The 21,991-nt window shown below is 44.4% G+C and overlaps 1 long non-coding RNA gene across 1 annotated transcript; it reads left to right on the forward strand.

Moving 5' to 3' along the window:
- Positions 1-20,126: 20,126 nt before the first annotated feature.
- Positions 20,127-20,878, forward strand: LOC142107057 (uncharacterized). The gene is made up of 3 exons (XR_012679859.1): positions 20,127-20,207; positions 20,342-20,414; positions 20,795-20,878. It is a non-coding gene; the product is annotated as an uncharacterized LOC142107057 (long non-coding RNA).
- The last annotated feature ends 1,113 nt before the right edge of the window (positions 20,879-21,991 follow it).

The raw sequence follows: 21,991 nt of genomic DNA on the forward strand, positions 1-21,991 counted from the left end.
GAATTTGATCTCGGATGGAAGCCAAAATTACAGAAAAAAGGAGAGGTTTGAGTGGAGGAATGAGAGGCGTTATTATATGCAAACTCAGCCCACAGAAGCAATGATGACCAATTGTCTTGAAACTCAGTAGTGTAGAAATGTTGAAACTGTTCCAACGATTGGTTCACTCTTTCAGTCTGTCCATTGGATTGAGGGTGATAGACTGAAGAGAGACTGATGTTAATACCAAGGATGCTACAGAAGGACCTCCAGAACTGAGCAACAAATTGGGAGCCCCGGTCCGAAACGATGTCAATGGGTAAACCATGAAGACGAAACACATGCTGTACAAATAACACCGACAGATCATGAGCGCTAGGGAGCTTGATCAGAGGAACAAAATGGGACATTTTACTGAAACTGTCCTCTATCACCCATATAGTGTTGTTTCCTGAAGAGTATGGCAGATCCACAATAAAATCCATTGACAGATGTGTCCAGGGTTTCATAGGTGTAGACAAAGGCATAAGTGGACCTGAAGGAGAGATTCTGGAAGTTTCTTTTTCTTGCGCAGGCTTCACAAGTGCCAGCAAAGTTCTCAACATCTGAGGACAGTGAAGGCCACCATACAGAATGTGTAAGGATTTCAAGGGTTCTAGAGATACCCGGGTGCCCAGCCGAAAAAGCACAAAAAGACGCCCCGCAGGTATTTCAGCAGGGGCTATCTATTGAAACTGACGTACGGTGTTTCCTAAGTCCTGAGTCAACCCGGCATGAATGATAGAAGCCGGAATTATAGGTGAAGGTTCACCAGTGGGTAGTTGATGAGGTAGAAAGCTCCTAGACAAAGCATCCACTTTAGTATTCTTAGAGCCCGGTTTATAGGTTAGGACAAAATCGAAACGGGTAAAGAATAAGGCCCATCGAGCTTTTCTGGAGTTTAATCGTTTGGCAGACTCAATGTACAACAGGTTTTTATGATCAGTGAAGACTGAAATTGTATGAACTGCTCCCTCAAGCTAGTGACGCCACTCCACGAACGCCCACTTGATTGCCAGGAGTTCCTGATTGCCCACATCGTAGTTGACTTCGGCAGCCGAAAACTTGCGTGAAAAGAAGGCACATGGATGCACTTTATGATCACTGGGGTCCCTCTGGGATAAGAGAGCACCAGCGCCTATTTCCGAGGCATCCACTTCCAGAATAAATGGCAACTGCGGATTAGGATGCTTGAGAACCGGAGCAGTAATAAACGCATTTTTGAGAGCTTTGAATGATGCAATGGCCTCTGGTGACCAATTACAGGGATCTGCCCCTTTGCGGGTAAGAGCAGTGATGGGAGCCACTAGATCAGAAAAAGCCCGAATGAATCCCCGATAATAATTTGCAAAACCCAGAAATCTTTGGATCGCTTTCAGATTCGTGGGATGTACCCACTCCAGGATGGCTTGGACTTTACTAGGATCCATAGAAAATCCATCGGGAGAAATTACGTATCCTAGGAATGATACTTTCTTGACATCGAATTCGCACTTTTCAAGTTTGGCGAAGAGATGATGCTCTCTGAGTTTAAGCAGAACCTGTTTGACCTGGTTACGATGTTGAGAGAGAGACTGAGAATATATCAGGATGTCATCCAGATACACTACCACAAAATGACCCAGGAACTCACAGAGAACCTCGTTGATGAAATCCTGTAAGACTGCGGGCGCATTACACAGGCCGAAGGGCATGACCAAATACTCATAATGGCCAGATTGAGTGTTGAAGGCCGTCTTCCACTCATCGCCCTCCCTGATTCATATGAAATTATAGGCGCCACGGAGATCAATCTTGGTGTATATGGTAGCATCCCTCAGCTGGTCAAACAGGACAGAGATGAGCGGGAGCGGATATGTGTTTTCTGATGGTGATCTTGTTCAGTCCACGAAAGTCGATGCACGGGCGTAGAGTACCGTCCTTTTTGGACAGGAAAAAACACCCCGCTCCTACAGGAGATTTTGAAGGTCTGATGAACCCTTTCTGAAAGTTTTCCTCCACATAATCTTGCATGGCCTTAGTCTCAGGGCCAGAAAGGGAATATAACCTTCCATTGGGCACCTTGGATCCTGGAAGTAAATCAATGGCACAATCGAAGTCTCTATGCGGAGGTAGAGAATCAGCCGCCTTCTTGGAAAACACGTCCCGGAATTCACAATACGCAGAAGGCAGTTGATCCGGTAGTGGCTGCAGGAGCCGAAGAGACATGGCAAAACAATTTTGAGAACAGTGAGTACTCCAACGAGTAATTTCTCCAAGATTCCAGTAGATCACGGGATTATGGAGGTGGAGCCAGGGATGACCCAGAATTAGTGGAACGGAAGGGCAATCAATGAGGAGAAGAGACAGGGTTTCAGAATGAAGAGACACAACAGTAAATTGTAATGATGGAGTCGTGAAGGAAATCCTGCCTCCGGGTAAAGGACCCCCATCCAAACCACAGACGGTGATAGCGGAATTCATTTTCATGAAAGGGATTCCAATGGACTTGGCAAAACTGATATCCAGAAAGTTGCCTGCGGCACCGCTATCAATAAATGCTGAGATGACAAAGGAACGTGATCCACAGGAAAGATGAGCGGGAACTATTAATGCATTTTTGGATGAAATGAACTGCAGACCTAGATGAATCTCTTCCACCTTCTCTAGGCCTGATCTTTTCCCGACTTGTTGGGACAGGAGCGCAGAAGGTGACCTTTGGTTCCACAATATAGGCAGAGGCCTAAGGTGCGTCTCCTAGTTCTCTCTTCCTGGGAGAGGCGATAGGCGCCTAGCTGCATAGGTTCTGCAGTTTCCATATAAGAAGGAGGCACAGAAAGGAATGTACTAGGAGTGGGTGCTTCCTTCTCAGCTCTTCTTTCCTTGAGGCGTCTATCAATTTTGATTGTGAGCTGCATAAGTCCCTTCAGGGAAGTAGGTGAATGGTACTGTACCAGGGAATCCTTTATTTGTTCGGATAACCCCAAACGGAACTGGCTGCGTAAAGCTGGGTCATTCCACTCACTGTCAGTGAACCAGCGCCGGAATTCGGCAGCGTATTCTTCTGCAGAACATCGCCCTTGTTTTAGGGATCTGAGGTGGGCCTCAACGGAAGCTACCCGATCCGGGGCATCATACAAAAGGCCTAGGGCTTCGAAAAAAGAATCCACAAACCTCAGCGAAGGACTGTCGGAAGGCAAGCTGAAGGCCCAGGACTGCGGGTTCCCCTGAAGCAACGAAATCACTATACCCACTCTTTGTTGTTCCGAGCCGGAGGAGCGGGGTCGGAGACGGAAGTAAAGTTTACAACTCTCCTTAGAGTTACGGAAGAGACTTCTGTCCCCAGAGAATCGATCCGGCAAGTTCAGCTTGGGCTCCACGGCAGGAGCTGATGGGTTTTGCTGGACTTGGTTTTTCTGGTGGCCTCTTCCTGAGCAGACAGACGTTGAATCAGATTCTGGATCACTTGTGAAATGGATTGGATCTGACCTGCCAGAACTTGGGCTGGAGAAAGGTTCGCCCCGTTATCATCCATGGAAGCGAATTCTCCAAAGATTTATGGTCGGTTATAATGTCAGGAACCCCTCCAGCCAGTACAACAACACCTGGGGCTAGATTTACTATCAGGCGTGTTTGTAAACCCGCCGACTTTCGGCGGGTTTGGCGGCGGTTTAGCCATCACCGGATTTACTAAGGCTAAACCCGCCGTCCAAACGGCCAGAAATGATGTTTTCAAACCCGCCTCTGTATAAAGCGCCATGACGGTTTCAACAATGTTCAACATACAAACAGCCGGATTTACTATTAGGGGGTTTATAAAGCCGCCGGAAAACCGCCATTCAAAAGACCAAAATTAAAGCGCTGCTTGTGAGCGCGAGATTGTTCAAACAGTGTGCTGTTTGAGGTATTTGGTCAATCAGAACAGAAGGTAAAGGGCCATTTCATGTACAAAGTTAGTTCCTTGGGATTGTATGTGTTAAAAGGCACTTTTAAAATAAAAACACATTTTCAATATTGTTATCTCAAAAAGGACAAATAACTCACCAACTCTTTGGGCAAACGAGGGCGAATCTGTGTCTTGCACATTAATTCCCTCCACTATTTCACGGGGCATTATCTGCCGCAGATCCTCCTCATAGCTGGTATATTCAATGCGAAGAGGGGGGCCACCACCCGTGCATCTTGTGGACCTATTTTCCTGGGCCATTTTTTCTTTCAGCCTCCTCTTAATGTCCGAAAATTGCTTGCGGCAGTGCGCCACTGTCCTCTTTAGTGGGCCCACCGCGTTAACAGCATCGCAAACTCTCCCCCACAGTTGGTGACGCCGCCTTAGAGGAGTCCAGGCTGCCAGGTTGCCTAGGATGACGTCATAGCAGGGAACTATGTGGTGCACCAACACACAAAACATTGAAGGACTGACAAACACAAAGGACAAACTAAACTAACTACAGACACACTCTCAACACAGTCACACACAAGTATCACAGACAAAGGACAAGTCAAATACATAAAATACAAGACAGAAAATAAATGCGAAAAAAAATGTACAAAACAGAAAAATACCACAGGACTACTCACACTTCAATCAGATATCGCTCCACCAATCCACCAAACTCCAACTCTCACCAACTCTCAGAAAATAAAAAGTGTCAGGCCAGTGGTTTATATAGGGCTTGTGATGTCAAATCTCCTGACTTTGAAAATAGCCAATAGTAACAGGCCATGAGACAGGTGTAATTGTCAAAAAAACCGCCTTCACACAAAAGCGCCGTCATTTAAAGCAAAAGCGCCATGTTCTATTCAAAGCCGCCGGCGGCTTTGAGCATTACATCCCGCCGTGACATTGCCGGCGGCTTCAAATTGAAGATGAAATGTGCCCATTAGTAAATCCTGCTGTTTGCAATGCAAATACGCCGGAAAACTGCAGCGATGCATGGTGGCTTCAAGCCGCCATGCATCACGCCTGATAGTAAATCTAGCCCCTGGAGTCTGCTCTGACAGTCTGGTGTTCACTAGAGCCCCTAGTGGTGGGGACAGACTTGGCCGCAGACTACAGAGGGTCGTGTGATGTGTACCAGCTGTGGAGAACCCAGGACCAAAGGGTAATGGCAGACAGCGAATCCAGAGAACAGGCCGAGGTCAGGGGTCACTTGCTAGATAGAATTGTCAGAAAACACGCCACGGGTCGGGGTCACAAGCAAATCAGCAGAAACGAAGGTACGAGCCAAAAGGTAGGGGTCATACACGGCAAACAGAGGTCCAAAGGTTTAACACCAACAGTACAGCAGCAGGCAGCAACACAGAGGTCTGGAAGCTATAATCGTCAGGGAAGCTTAAATATTACCAGCAGCCAATTAGAACCTGGCTCTGAAGTATACACAGCCCCCTGCCTAAATTTAAATTAATTTCATTAATTAGCCCGCAGGCTAGTGGGGCTGATGTGCTCACGCGCCCGGCTTTCTTTCATTGCCGGGACGCGGAGCTGAAGAGGAAGCGTCCGACCGTTGCCTTCCATATTCCATAACAATTGAACTTCCATATCAACTTGATTTCCTCAGATTTCCATCAGATCTCAGGACGACGGCCATGACGCGAGGGCAGAGAGCCGCGGCGGCAGTACTGTACCTCTGACTTCCTTATCTGGCACTACTCTGCCCTAACCGTCAAACATGCCCACCCCATCTTCCCTAACACCAGCCCTATTTCCCAAATCTTACTGAAATTGGAAATGTCCTCTGTGTAACCCTGAACTCTGTCCAACTCATCTACAAAAGCGTTAATATAGGGCAAGGGGTAGGTGTCAGACATGAGCACAGTCAGGGGACTTACTATATCCACAGCCACTCGCTGAAAAGGTTCCCCAATTATTGGCAAGGACCTGAGGGGAGCATGAACACTGGGGCGCCCTACACGCTGACACATATCACAGGACTTACAGTAGGCCCGGACGTCATCAGACATTGCAGGCCAGAAAAAGTTCTGTGTCAGGCACCTCAGTGTTTGGTCTCTGCCTGTATCCCACCATAGGGATTTCATGGGCAACTGACATTAGTTGCGCACAAAAGCCCCCTGGTATCACCAGCTAAACTTGTTCCCAGACTGGTCTATCCCTCACCGCTGGAGCTGGCATACTGCTAGGGACAGGAGCTTCATCGGGCACCCCCACAACAGGTTGGCAAGAGACAACATGCTCTGGGTTGCTAGGGGATGTAGTTTTTCCAGAGCAAAGGGCTTGCTGTATCCTGAAGAAATAGCAGATGTCTTTTCCTCTGGGCTGGCTGAAACTGTGATTGCTGGTGATGGCTGTTTTCTAGCAGCTGTGGTCTTTACCTCTGGGCTGGCTTGTGTAGGTGTAGATCCTGAAGACTGTAGTTTAGCAACTTGGCTCCAGGTAATAGAGTTGAGAACTGCTGTCACAATGCCACCCCCACATCGTTGCCCAAAATTACATTGATTGGGAAGCCATCCATAACTGCAAAATCTCGCAACTCCTGGCCATCTCCCCAGTCCACATACACCCCTGCTACAGGCACATCTTTCTCTAGTCCATCTGTCACAGTAACTTTGGCAGTGCGATCCTGTATTACTGCAGCAGGATGAATAAGATGGGGACTCACAACAGTAATTGAGTCTCTCAGTCCTTCACCCTGCAGGGGTCCCAATTGGACTTGCTGCAAGTTCCTCCAAATGTTTTTGGGGGGTCTTTTGTACACACAGGTGATTCTCTCTGCTGAGTCACCTTCAAACACATCACACTCCGTTGGGATGGCAGGGGTGTAAACAATCTCTAATGGCTCACCTTCGTCAGTTAACCAAGTCAGTCGGGCCACAGGACTCGGATTAGGGGCATGAGTCTGGGGTGCTGGGGCTGTGGCACAGTCTACCCTTAAATGACAGGTTTTCCCACAGCTGTAGCACTTCCTCTCCATCCTGGGCTCCGATGGTCTCTGATAATATCCAAGGACAGGGCAGGGTGGTGGCTGGCGAGTGGTAGCCGAAGGGTTAGGTACTTGTTTTTGGGGGTGAGTAGAAGAAGGTGTCCCCCTGTTTGTACAGTCCTTTGCAGTTGACTGTTAGCCTGGCGCTTCTGCCAGTGTGGCCTCACTGCCACATACTGATCCGCCAGCTGGGCGTCTGCTTCCAGGGTGCCTGACTTCCTGTCCAGTACCCATTCTGTCACCTCCGGTGCGCAAACTTCTCATGGGTGTCGTGGAGGTCCTTTGTAAAGTCCCGGAACTTCAAACAATAGGTCTCTGGGGTAATAATGTACTGTTTAAGGAGTGCACTTTTTACTATGTCATAGTCCGCACAGTCCTCTGTGGGCACCCCACGGTAGGCCTCCACTGCACGTCCTTGCAGTGTGGGCACCAGGTGCTTAACCCATTCCTCTCTGGGTACAGCTTGTAGCCTGCAGGTCCTTCAAATACCTGCAGGTGCTCATCAATATTCCCAACACAGTCCTCAAATTTAGGGCACGGTAGTGATGACAGTCCTGATCCCTTAGGGTCACCTCCCCCCTGGTCACAATGGCTGTTGCCCTTCCTTCTTCGGGCCATGCCTTGATGACCTGTGCCCGCTCAGCTGCAGATGCGTTGTCCCCTAAGGCCGCCAGTTGGATCTTTAGCCTGGCAGCCCTGCGCTCATCATAGGACAGAGTGGGTGGTTGTGCGGGTGCAATCTGCTGTGTAGAGGTTTCTGCTGTCTGGGATTCCGGTTCACCGCGTTCCCGGTCGTCACCGCCTACCGGGCTACCATGCTGTTGGTGCCATTCTTTCAGCAACTCTCTCATTTCCGCCCTGTTCTGTTGATGGCTGAGGTCACTGCACAGAGTCTCAAGGTCCATCCCTGGACACGTTGGTGTAATCAGGCACCCTGTGCGTTCTCCTGGCTGCAGTTATTCCTCTCCTGAATAACTCGACTCTAATGACTGGTTCACGAAAAGCTGCCTGCGGTTATCCCACCGCTTACCACCAGAAATATGTGACAGGATAGACCGCCTCTGCCACCCTGTCTGTTGTTGCTGGGAACTGGCTGGGCTTACTTTGCCGCCGTCCCCTTTTGTTATTCCGAATACGTCCTTCCTGTCACAGTAGGAGGAGCCTACTGCCACCACTAGACTCCTTTATGGCGCCGAGAACCACGTTCCTTCTGGATAACTGTCGCTGCTAGTGTACTCCTGTGCTGGTACACTTGGGCTGGTATCCCTGACCACTTACTATGAATCAGGGTGCTGTGGATGGATCCCCCTATCCCATCACACTGGTCAGCTGTTGGGTAGTGGCAGAGCGGTGGTACTGGAGAGCTGGGTCCAAACCTCAGAGACAGCCAGAGTACGGATTAGATTTAGGGTCTAATCTGTAGGTCACAGGATTATAGCAATATTGAAGAAGTTGTCAAGCAGGGTCTTTAAGCAGAGTTATGTTCATTGCTCAAGTGTCCTGTCAAGGACAGTTCCCTGATTAAAATCTCGCAACTCCTGGCCATCTCCCCAGTCCACATACACCCTTGCTACAGGCACTTCTTTCTCCACTCCATCTGTCACAGTAACTTTGGCAGTGCGATCCTGTATTACTGCAGCAGGATGTTGGGGGGTCTTTTGTACACACAGGTGTTTCTCTCCGCTGAGTCACCTTCAGACACACCACACTCCGTTGGGATGGCAGGAGTGTAAAAATCTCTAATGGCTCACCTTCGCCAGTTAAGCAAGTCAGTCGGGCCACAGGACTCGGATTAGGGGCACGAGTCTGGGGTGCTGGGGCTGTGGCACAGTCCACCCTAAAATGACAGGTTTTCCCACAGCTGTGGTCAGGTCAGATGAAACATCAGAATGATACATTTCAGTTTACAACGGCTCCCTTTTTATATTATTTTGACACAGTCTTACAGGCTATTTTTAGAGTCAGGATGTAGCCTGTTTACCAAAACATAGATTAACATGCATTGCAAAGCTAACAATATTTACGCTTATCTGTGATATCTTAAAATCTTGCTGTGATATCCTGCATCTTAATTTGAACACAGTGGACATCTGACAGCAAGTCTAATTACATCTTCCTATGACCTCACAAATCAAAAGGTTTAATTAGCATGAGATTAGCATGAGTGCTTTCTTCCAACAGTTGCAGAATACACATTTCCTCCAAAGAGAAGAATTCCCCAAGAAAAGTTGCAAAACCCAAACAAGACATTTTCTTACACCAAGATATACAAAAGGCTTTCTAAACAAAGGATTATTGTATAAGATATATACATCAGAAATAAGACATTTCCTCCAGCAAGGTTAAAACAGAAAAAACAAATTTTCTCCCGCTGGTCTCAGAAATTAAAGATTTCCCTTACCAAAATATACACCGTATCAAAAATAAGTGCATGTGCAATTGTATAAATAAGCGCCCTGTGCTATTTCCTTTATATAAATTTATACCAGAAGTTATTTTTAAGTGATCCAGTCACAAATATCAATAGGTTTTTCATCAACACTTGTGAGGCAGGCTATTTTTGCCTCATTCTCTCCAGTCTCCCAATACTCCAATTTCTTAGTACGTGAAACGGTGATCGGCCTGTCGAATATTGGAAAACTTCAAACTAATGGACCTACCTGTATTAACTTCCCTCTACTGGCCTCCCATCCCATAATTTGAGTACCTCAGAAATATTTAGTGGAAAGAAAACTAGTCCTACACAATTTTGTCTCTGAGGCACATAAGAGCGCACCAAGCACTCAGTTTGGTCTAAAACCTTACCCAACAAAGAATGATAATCATTCTCAATGATGCCCGCTCGAGTCTGAATTATTACTGGACTGGCATTGCTGGATACACCTCTCTTCAACTATAGGGTCACAGTACTTACAGACACAATACTCCTCAAACAATAGCCCCTCACACTGTGTCAGGAGCCGTCCCCGCTGATCTTCTGTCAGACGGGAACGGATGCCTGTCTTTCGGGCCGTAACGCTCTGTTGCTTAGCAACAGATGCGCTGCAGCTTCCGCTTCGGTTGCCTGTCGGGCGCATGCGCCCTGCTCCGTCCCATCGCCTAGCAACGGGGCGCCACCTTCACTCCTTAGTGCCGCCTCCTGGCTCCTCCAATCTCTGCCTATTCTGCTCTATTTAAACCTGGCTTTGGCGCCATTGGGGTGCCAGAGTAACAGGTTCTTCACCTGGTTCTTCCTGCTCAGCTTCCCAGATCTTTCTCCCAAGTGTTCCTGCTCTCCTGTTGTGACCCGGCTTGGCGACCATCCCTTCCATTTGTGTGACCCAAATTGTTCCCGTGACCTTGGCTTGTTGACTATTCTTCTGGATTCTCCCTGGTACCTTACATTCCCGATTGGCTTGACCCGGACAGTCTGACCCTTCTACACTACACTGGCAACTGGCTAGTAGGACTGCGACCTGCGTGCCCTGTGCAGCGAAGTCCAAACCTCCTTGCGGAGGTCCCTGGCGAATACCAGGGGAACATTAGACTCCGCACCTGCTAGTTCAGTAGTGCTAATACCGGTTAGTGTTCTGCTACATTGTAGTCCTCAGTAGGCCTATGGCCTGACACACCGTCTCCGAGCTCCAAGGTTAGCAAAACTTTTCTTTACCCCTGAATTGAATAGTATAATTGGCTGGACCAATTGTGCTACCAACTTCTCCCCACATCCTCAGTATCACTACCTGAACCAGTCTCCATCACCTGATCACCAATTAAAGAATTGACAGTCCTTGAAATAGGATAAGGATGAGAGAAACACTGTAAAGCGAGAAACAGGAAAACCACTGCTTCATGCTGGATAACAGTCTTTGCAAAGACATTGGCACAGGTGTTATAAACGGCGACCTTGGGTCTCCCGACACAGATTCACGAGTGTCATTCTCGGCTGTAATTTGAACATCCTTGTGACTGGATCACTGATTAATAACTTATGGCATAAATTTACTTAAAGGAAATAGCGCAGGGCGCTAATGTACATAATTGAAAATGTACTTATGTTTGATATTGTATTGCACTTTTTTAGTATGAAATGTATTGGCCAGGAAAGGGATTTGCTTTTGTTTGTAACCTTGCTAGAGGAAATGCATTCATGTCTGAGGTATATGTTTGATTTCTGATAAGCATTTGTAAGTCTGTTGTGTAGTCTAGACGATGTCCTCATTAAGGCTAAATAAGTCCATTCAATGTGAGTGACCAACACTAGAACGCACAACAGGAGGCCGTTATCTGAATGCAGGTCCTGTTAGACAGAAAAGTGCTTTAAACAATGGAGACAGCACATCTGAAGAAATCACCTAAATTGTGCTAGATGCAAAACTAGATTACGTCCTGAGGTCTGAGGGAATATTCTAGACGGGTTGGAGCTAGCTAGGTCCAAGGGCCTGGTTCACCCACTGGCAGGAGTTATGTCACCACTGTATAAAAGATGAGCTGTTTGAGCATGTAATGTATTATTCTTCTGATTTCATCTGACCAGCTCACTGGTACCTCTAACCAGTGGAGAGCAAATAAACATCTTGCTTCAAAGACCTGCTTGAAAACATCTTCAATATTGCTGTATTCCTGTGACCTGCAGATTAGACCTGCAAGCTACACGCTGTACCCAGAGAGGAATGGATTAAGCATCTGGTGCCCACACTGCAAGGACGTGCAGGTGGAGTGAGCATCCCCTCCTTTGTTAGAAGATCAAACGAACTGACTCATGACAGTAGACACTGGAACATCATTAACCCTGGACCGATGAGGACCCCTCTAAGTGTTATCTGTGTACATAGTGACATCATCAGTGTTTTTTCGTTTACTGAAATTGCCTATAAGCTCCCTGGGCCAGTTAGTTCTCCCTCTATCTTCCTGACTGCAAACTAAATGGACCTGGGCCAAGATGAAGCGCCAGCGAAAATGTAATGTATTCGGGTTTTATACTTTTCTGTTTTATTGTTATACCTTTTATACGTCATAAAAGCTTGCTGTAAATCTTGCTATATTTTGCTATTAAATTGCTGTGTGTGTTGGAACCACAATAATCGCATTGAGCAATGTTTATTGGTAAGCGACAAAACGAACATAACAGTTCAAACCCAGAGCTTGCGGAGAAATTGCTGTGCTGTATTTCAGATAAGCCAGTGTCCTTCCAGTGGCCTCCTTCTGGATGAATTGGGTGACAACCTGGAGCAGCTCCTGGAATGTGGAGTCAGTCATCCAAAGGAAATTCCTTAAGTTATCAGGGCTTTTGTCCATTATATCCTCTGGCAGGGGCATATGTGAACGAGAGTCTCTCCTCTGGAACCACTCTTTTGGTCCAACAAGTCCGATTCTGTCTTCTAGTTTCCCTCCGGCTCTGTGTTTGCAGTGTTCTTGCCATAGCAAATAGCAAAATACCACAAGCTTTCTGTTCATTTATTGTAGTCATTATGTATTTTAAGGGGAAAGGATCTTAGGAGGCCAGTGAATGTTGAGATGTTGTGTCAGCTGATTATCGCCCTTTCTCAGGTTGCTGCTGACGCTTATGAAATTCTTTTATTCAGTACAACTTTCTCTTTAGCCTAAAGTTCAATGCTTTATTCACGTGTTCACTGAAATACGCGGGTCTACACCTAGTTCTTTACGGCATCCATTTCTTTCGTATTGGGGCAGCTACTGCTGCGGCCGAGGCAGGATCTTCCATCACAGACATTAAATCTCTGAGTAGATGGAAGTCTGATGCCTACAAAACTTACATACAGCCACGGAAGTAATGGGTTCATGCCTGGGCTACCCATCCCTCCTTCGGTAACTCAGGGCTTTGCGAGGTCATGAAGGGATTTTTTTCCCAGATCAAGGTCTGATTAGCTACATGCCTCCAGGGTTTAATGGGTTTTTACCATCATATTGGTTACCGCACATCCCTCCACCCTATTTGGTTTATGATCCCACCCTGGTTGCAGTGGTGGCCGGGAAATGGACAGCTATGGCCAAGCTTTATTGTGAACTTACTTTGTTTTGTTTCTAGGCACATGCAAGGAGAAGGCAATACAGTAGATAACTCCGGCGCTAATAGGTAGCATGAAAAACATGCAAATATCAGAAAAACATCAGATGCAGCAAATCAAAAAGAGGAAGTGCAAATCCTCTAATAAACATACAAAACAAACCAAAAAGCAGATTGCGCATGAGATGTTAAAATCAAAATGAATACACATAAAAAATATAAAAATATATAAAAATAAATGTACAAACAATTCATAATATAGTAATACCTCTGTTTACTGAATACAATGCATAAATAAAATCAATAATCACATAAAATGATCCGCAGGCTCATAGGGACCTATATATATATATATATATATATATATATATATATATATATATATATATATATATATATATGAGTACACAGTGAGACAAAAGTCTCTATAGAGTATCAAAAGAATATATAGGCTTGCAACAATTGTCTCTATAACTAGAAGAGTGGTAACTCTGTATTGAAATGTTGGCAAAACAAGCTTTATTCCACCTGATTCCGGTGTCTTGATTGATTGGCAAATTCCCGCAATCAGAGTGGTGTGAATGATGTTAAATGTATAACTCCGTAAAGTCAACTGTATGTTGATAAATTAGTGATGAAGCATAAATATAAAAGCATTGGTCCGCTGTATAAAATATCAGTTCAGCCGATATAGATAGTGCAGTAGGTAGATAGAAAAACCAGCAAAGCTTACCCGTAACGGGAAATGTAGATCTAAATCACCGTGCCGCCGCACGAGCGGCTCAGGCGGCTTGAAGTTTCCAGAGTAGATCTCGTGTGGTGCGCACCACCAAATTTCATCCGGACTGAAACACAAATAGTGCAGAGAAGAGTCCTCTTCCCCCAGGCTCCAATTGACCGATGACTGGACCGTCTTTTCACATCCCGTTGCCATTAGATGGTTGGGTAGGAGGGTTTTGGGATGGTCGTCCCTCATTCCTTTGTTATCTTCTGAGACAGGCGAGATTGGTCCCCTGACATACTTGTCATTCACCTAGGGGATAATGTTTTGGGTAAGGGAAAGTGCCTTGACTTGTTAATTTGAGGACCATCAAGGCGATAACTTTGTGCTGGTCGGAAGTTATTCTCAGGCTTTCATGGAGCTGTGGCACCAATATTTTAGTAACTAAACGACTGCGAAACCAGGTGTCCGCACACCAGTCCCCTTGAAATTATGCACCTAAACCTTAGGACTCTTAAGCATCTGTAGGTAGATCTTACAGCTTAGTGGAAACCGTAGGGCTTAGCCAAATAACTACTCTGTTGAAAGACAACCATACTCGAAGGTCCACACTAATCTCGTCAGAAAAGGCAAACGAGCATGAGGCTTTGTAAAGTTAGATGTGGCAAACTGAAGTTTTCTACAGAAAACTTTTCCAAAAGGGATAAGGCAACATGCGAATAAAGAGAAAACCATGCCGAAGGGGGGCCTTAGAATGATTGCAGTTTTGCCACCTTATCCTTGGACAGATGACAGCAACCCATAATGATGCTGATTTCAATGCCCAGGAAAGACAGGCAAGGAGAGGAGTCAGCAGGGCCTATGATTATAAAATTGTCTAGGTAATATACAATACCCACTTGACCGATTCCTGCTTGAATACACCAATGCAGGAAGGAGTTGAACTTCTCAAAATACATGCAAGAAACTGAACAACCAATGGAAAGGCACCTATCTATATATAATAACCATCAGCCAAACAGAAACACATAAAGGAATGAATCGGAAGGAATCCAGATGCAACAGCAGGAGGTGAAAGGTGGAGTCCATGCCCAGCTTAGCTAAGAGGGCCCTTTTACCAAATTAAACTGTAACTCCGATCAATGCCATAGTCAACTGAACCCTCCGGGGGATGTGACAAATGTTTCAGCAACCAAAATTTTCCAGCTGCTTTTTTGGGGACCATCCAACCGCAGATAAAACTAAATCCAAAATGGGGGGGGGGTGGGAAAGGGCCAACCATGCACCCTAAACTTAGAAAGTTGTCCACTCATTAGGTAAAATGTTGTCCACTCATTGGGGAAAATGTTTCACACACATTAGGGAAAATGTGAGTGGAACACAAGTTCCTCACGGAGAACGGATGTTACCGCGAACAGGGACACAGAAACATAAAGATAACCGTGACCTACAAAGGAAACTAGCAAAACATCTTGGAAAAGATGAAGCAAGCGTGACAGCTCTTGTATTCAAATCAGGAATCGGGCCTTAAGGAGAAGCAGCTGGAATGCCCCTCTCTGCTACCGGGTTTGGCTGCGTGGCTGGCAGAGTGGGGGGCAATGCAAGCAGGCATGATGAAACCTACAAGCCATGCCTCGGGTGCATGTTCTGCTATAGAATGTGAAGCATCAATTTTTAGCTGGTAGGTGAATGCTATGACTCCCCTGTGCATGAAACCTTGTAGCACCAAACTGGTGGAGCAAAGGCACCACCTAGGCGCACCATATTCTTCCAAATCTTGACATCTTTGAATGTGAATGTGCACCAAGAGGCTCCATCTTTGATAAACGTCTCGGTCATCAGGGGGTGGCAGTCTCTAGATAGAGGGACAGCATAAGCGCAGAATCTGGGCGAAGTCTTGTAAGTGTCTTCGCCCACACCCCCTCTATCCTGAGCAGCAGCAAGATCCTTCTTCACTGTGTTTGTAAGGGGACAAAATGTTGACATAAATAACTTACCAAATCTTTTCCTTCACACTATTACTTAATCTGCTCAGCAACGCCATCCCTGCTTGACGTCTTAATATGGGCCCCCCTGGCTTGCTGAGCAGGCACGAGAACACCAGATCTGGATGGCTGTGTTGCACCCCCTAATGGTGACGCAAGTTGCGAACCACATCTTCATCCTTTTGCATGGGTATCTGTGGTGTTGAGCAAGAGGAAATGTTAAAGGAGCAGACTGGGGGAACAGGGGAAAGGGGTATAATTAGAGGCCAAAGATGAGGGGGGGTCGGTGCAAATCAGCACCTGGTGGGAGGCCTGAAAGAAGGACAAATGTGAACCCAGAGAATACTGGGAAAAAGGCAAGGTGAAAGGACTGCGTAGGGGTTGGGGTGGGGGGTTGACAGTGGTAGTATGTCTGGGGGATGGAGGGCCACATCAAGGAGGTGGGTGTGCTGGCAAAGAAAAGGGGGGCAGGAGAGCGGTTGTAGCCACTATGAAGGGCTAGGAGATGTGCTCTTCTGCACAGGCATGCACAGGAGGAGGTGTAAGTGTGCTCTTGTGGAGCTCCAGTGCCGGATGGGATGAGGCAGAGCCTGCAATCACTCTTCGACTGCCAACACTTGTGTCAAATCCCCCGTATGCTATCCGTGGATTGAAACTGAGCTATATACAATCAAAGGATTCATGCAGGCATTACGAACGGAGAACAGAGAGAACACAACACCATCTCTTGTGTGTATAGAAACTGCTCTGTTTATCACAATCAAGATTACAAAATCTTATAGCACTCTGATTTTCTAGCATGCAAAAAGATATAACACATGGCATCATATGTCTACAATAATTGGGGCTATACATCTGTCATGATTTTAGCCTTGCAAAGTAAATTTCAAAACAATGTTATCTAAAATAAACTATTTATTAACAGCGTTTCTCTTATCTACTTTTAAACATGTTCCACACATTTATTGCCTGGAACATTGTCACGTACTCATTATTTTTCACATTATATTTGAAGCAATCTTAAAGGCACAATATGCATTATTAAATTACTTCTATATTCTAATTTCTCACCTGCTTTGGTTCCAGAAGAGATGATCACGATAGAGGGTGGGGGGCTGGCATTTGAATGATGGCGGAGTGCCTCAGATGGGATATAGTGGGGATTTCAGGTGGCTACTAGGTGGAAACACCAGGGGAATGTGAGAAGGCAGATTGAGGGGGCGGCAGGTGGCTATTTAAAGAACAGGAAAGGAGAAAAGGAAACTAAAATGACACACACCTTACAAATCATCTTTCCTATCTTTCTTCCCCCTTTTTCTATTAGCTGTTGATATGTCACCTACTCCAGGTCCCCCACACTTCTCCCACACACATATATCTGAACGCTACCAAAATCCAGCAAACCTCAAATGCATCACCTGTTTCCCATCTCTTCCAAAGTTCTTTGGAATGCACGCTTTGTTTGCAACAAAATTACCTCCATACACGACCTCTTTCTCTCAAACAACCACAGCCTTATGGCAATAACAGAAACATGGCTCACGCAATCAGACACTGCCTCACCTACAGCCCTTTCACATGGTGGCCTCCATTTCACCCACGCCCCAAGACCTGGAGGCAGACAAAGAGGTGGGATTAGATTACTTCTCTCCCAACAGTGCACATTCACAGTTCTACCAAATGTCCAATCACTCATTTTTTGAAGTACATACTGTTAGGATTTTTAACCCATTCTCTATGCATATCGCTGTGATCAATCGCCCCCCTGGAGCCCACCAGCAATTTCTTGAACACTTCTCTGCGTGGCTCCCTCACTTCTTATCCTCTGACATGCCCACCATCATCAAGGGTGATTTCAATATGCCTATTGCTAATCCACGTTCCAATGCTGCTTCAAAACTACTCTCTCTAACCTCCTCACTTGACCACTCCCATTGGATTGAATCCGGTACTCATCAGGATGGCCACTGTCTTGATCTTGTTTTCTCTAGACTATGCTCAGTTTCTAATTCCCTTAACACTCCTTTTCCCCTTTCGGATCATCACCTTATTAGCCACTCACTCACCCCCAGTTCTGTAACCTCTCTGCTGTCAAACTCTTCAAAGCCTCCTCATACCCGCAGGAATATTAACTCTACTGATTTTCAACAGTTTTCCACCTCTCTCCAACACCTTCTATCCCCAATTTCTACATTCTCCTCCCCTGATATGGCAGTTAATCATTTTCACCATACCCTAGCAACTGCCCTTGATCAAGTGGCTCCAGCGACACTTCATACTCTGTGTAGACTTCATTGTCAAACGTGCCACACTAAAGTAACACAAAATCTACAAAAACTTTCTCCTAAAGCTGAACATCACTGGCATATATCTTGTACCTCTAATGATGTCAGAGCATATACTGATATCTACCACTACTATCAAAGTGCTCTGGACACTGCTAAACAAGCATATTTCAAAAAAACACACGACAACCCTTAATATGGCGCCCAAAATAAAACAATACAAACAAATATTGGCCAAAAGTTCAAGCTGCTGCAATAAATAAGGTGGCTGCAAACCACCTCCATAAAATATAATAACGAAAAAGGAAAAACTGCAGCACTAAAAACCCAGCTGGCTTGATAGAGATAATGTGATATAATAAATCAAACTGAGTGGTCACGGATCATAGAAAATATAAAATGTTATTATATCAATAAAATAGAGGCATTATAGCATTAAGGAAATTGACCCCAGATATTGAATCACAGTGCACTGTGATATAACGGGAAATAGATATGCAAACCATGATGCGCTACTAATTGTAATATAAATGTAATTTTTTTGAAAGATGCTTGTTTAGCAGTGTCCAGAGCACTTTGATAGTAGTGGTAGATATCAGTATATGCTCTGACATCATTTGTATGCTCTCCTTTTTAGCTACATCTATGACAGCTGTCATTTAAATTACAATTAGTAGCTCAGCATTGTCAGGAGACTACTGATTTTATTTCAACATGACTACCAGGACCACCAAGTGGGGTTTATAGATGCACTAAGACTAATTGTATTACCTGCCGTTTTGTACAACATGGACAAAAGAGGTTATCTCTACAATTGCAAAAAATAGGTTTAAATTTTCTGGTTTTATTAATTGCAATACAGAATATGTCATCTATTTATTACAATGTAGTTGTAATTTGCAATATGTTGGAAGAACCACAAGACGAATAGTCGAAAACAGACCTAACATTTTGAACAACTATTCAAAACATAGCGTCTCACGACATTTCGCTATGGTTCATAATAGTATATGGATTAGAACATGTTAAATTGACAAACAGAGGAGGAGATAGATATATTAAGCTTTGTAAAAAAAAAGTAGTATGGATGCATAAAATTAACTTTATCTATCCAGAAGGTCTTAATGAATCTATGGAATTAAACTGTATTTTATGATATGGTAGAACTACATTCTATTGCATAATATCAGCTGTAATTGCAAAATATATATATATTTTTTCACTTCATTTTATTGCCCTATTTATGTGCATTTTTGGTTTATGTCTATTTTCTCTCTCAGTTTTCATATTTAAAATATTCATATTTTCATTTTTATTTTTATTATTCTTTTCATTTTTATTTTTATTTTAATTATTTTTATTTTTATTTTATTTTTTTCACATTTGTGTTAATATCATTTAGTTTCCATCTCCATTTTTTATCATTTGTATATATTTTCTGTATACTTTTGTCTACATATTCAGCATGATAGACATTATTGTATTATTTATATGTATAATTTTTTATAGAGCGATATATAGGTGCATATTCAATTGTTAGCGAGTTTCGAAGTTCGAGCACGTTAAGTCATTTTTTTGCTATTTTTCCTTATTTTCGAGCGCGAAAACGTCTCCCGCAATTCTTATATAGTCGCCGGCGTGACGTCATTAGCCGGCGCGAGCGTTAATTGGCTCGCGTCGGCGCCAATCTTTTAAATGGCCGGGCGCGAGCCGCGATTGGCTTGCGCATCCGGCCGCTGATTGGCCAGCGGGGAAAGATGAGCCCTGATTGGCTCATCCTTCCCCCGCGCACAGGACCTACAGGCAGAAATTCACGATACTCACCGCTGGATCGCTGGATGGGTGAGTACTTCTCCTCTTCTTTCTTCCTGCTGGGCACCATCAGGGACCTCTTCAGCCCCTCCAGGGCACAGCGCTGGCGGACATCTTCGCCCTCTTCACGGGCACCGGCTCCAGAGGCATCTTGGCGGGCACCATCCCCACAGTGGCGTGAGGTCAAAGCTAAATTTTATGCTTTGTCTCAAATGCCCAATGTGCTAGGTGCAATTGATTGCACCCACATTGCCCTTACACCACCCCGTCGAATGGAAGAATGTTTTCGTAATCGAAAACACTTCCATTCCATAAATGTTCAGATGGTTTGTGATGCTAACCAAAAAATCACCAATGTTGTTGTTGGTTTCCCAAGTTCATCCCATGACTCCTTCATCTTTCAACAGTCGTCCTTGTTCCGGAATTTCGAAGCAAGATCCTTTCCAGATGGCTGGCTGCTTGGTAATGTTTTTGAATTTTTTTTTATTTTTTTTTGTGTTGTTAACTGTGTATTACAAGTGTAGTTGTAAACCCTTAAAAAAAAACTAATGTTGTGTCACTGTTTTTAAAAATGCTTCTATTTTTTTTTGTTTAAGGCGACGCTGGATATGGGAATCGTTCCTGGTTGCTGACTCCTTTAACCAACCCTGTATCTTCCTCAGAAAAAAGGTACCAATCAGCACACATTCGTACCAGGGGTGTAATAGAAAGAACCTTTGGTGCACTTAAAAGCCGGTTTCGCTGTTTAGACAGGTACAGCGGTGTGCTTTTATATTCACCCTCCAAAGTTTGTGATATAATTATTGGTTGTTGTATTCTCCACAATATTTGTATTGCAAACCAATTGGAGATGGAAATAGATCTAGACATTAGTTTGGATTTGGACCTTTCTCCTGAGCTTGGTCAGATGGAGGAGTTAGCAACTCATGTTCGTCAACGTGTGTTATAGAAGATTTCTTTTCATGTAAGTATTATTTATTTTACAAAGGTCAAAAATTATGTGTGTATTCAAATAAAAAAATGATGTCCTTGTCCTATTATATATACAGGAATGATGGCAAACTGTGTACCTGGCCCCAAAGGAGGATATTATCTAGCATTTCAGAAAATGGGTAAGGAAGTGAAAAATAAAATCATGGTGAGTATAATGTTTTTTTAATACTTTACACAATGTATTTGTTGTATTGCATATATATGTAAGGGAGTGATGTGATTGTATATGTCAATTGATAACTCAAATCTTTGGACAAAATTGCTGACACTTAATAATTTTTTTATGAAATGCAAACCAAATTTATTTTTCTTAATAGACTGATACTGACCTAATTTTTTCTTTTCTAAGACCACCTACAAACAAAGCAACATGGATCATTTGGATATTAGACTGAAAAATATTATGCAGAGAGAAGCAGTGTGGTGTCCACTAGAATTTTTTTTTTCCTATGACAATACACAATGAAATAAAAACTACCTATTCGAAAATGTATTCATATATAAGTTTCAAAAAGTGATCACTGCAGTACCTTTCTGAATAATCATTCAACAGAAGTGACTTAGGTTTGAAATCTGGTTTCCCTTTTTTTTGTATATATTTTTTGGGTGATAGGCACTATAGCAGGGGAAGAGAAACGCAGTTTGGGTCCCACTGGCATAATTACTAAACAACCACAGACTGTTCAGTGCTGCCCTTGATTCCCTAGTGAGTGCCCCCCCCCCCTAGGGACACCCAGCCCAGTGCTGATAGCACTAGGGCTCTTCCTAATACCCCTGGCCTGTGGCTATTAGTGTAATAAATGGGGATTTTGTTTTTAAAAAAAAAAAATTTGAGGAACTACATGTCCCAGCCAGCAATGTTTTCCTAAATAGTGTGCCCATGCTTCTACTTGTCTAAACACTAGTAGAAAGACATGACAGCTACAGTGTTCTGAAGCAGATGTAAATCTTCTGAACCTGTGAAAAGAGTCCAAAAAATGGTATTAAAATAAAACAAAAAAAACCTGTGGTCCCCCCTAAATTTAAACTTAACCCTAGTGCTGCCGACCTACTGCTGTTTAATTGAAAATCTCTCGAAAAATTGACATAGGGTCCCCCCTATTTTCAATGAACCAGCACTAGGCAAACCAGCCAGTGTGATTGGCACTATAGCAGGGGGGGGAAACGCAGTTTGAGTCCAAATGCCATAATGACTAAACACCCACAGACTGTTCAGCGCTGGCCTGGATTCCCTAGGGAGTGTGTTCCCCTTG

The sequence above is a fragment of the Mixophyes fleayi genome, chromosome 1, assembly GCF_038048845.1.
Source record: "Mixophyes fleayi isolate aMixFle1 chromosome 1, aMixFle1.hap1, whole genome shotgun sequence".
NCBI classification, from domain to species: Eukaryota; Metazoa; Chordata; class Amphibia; order Anura; family Limnodynastidae; genus Mixophyes; species Mixophyes fleayi.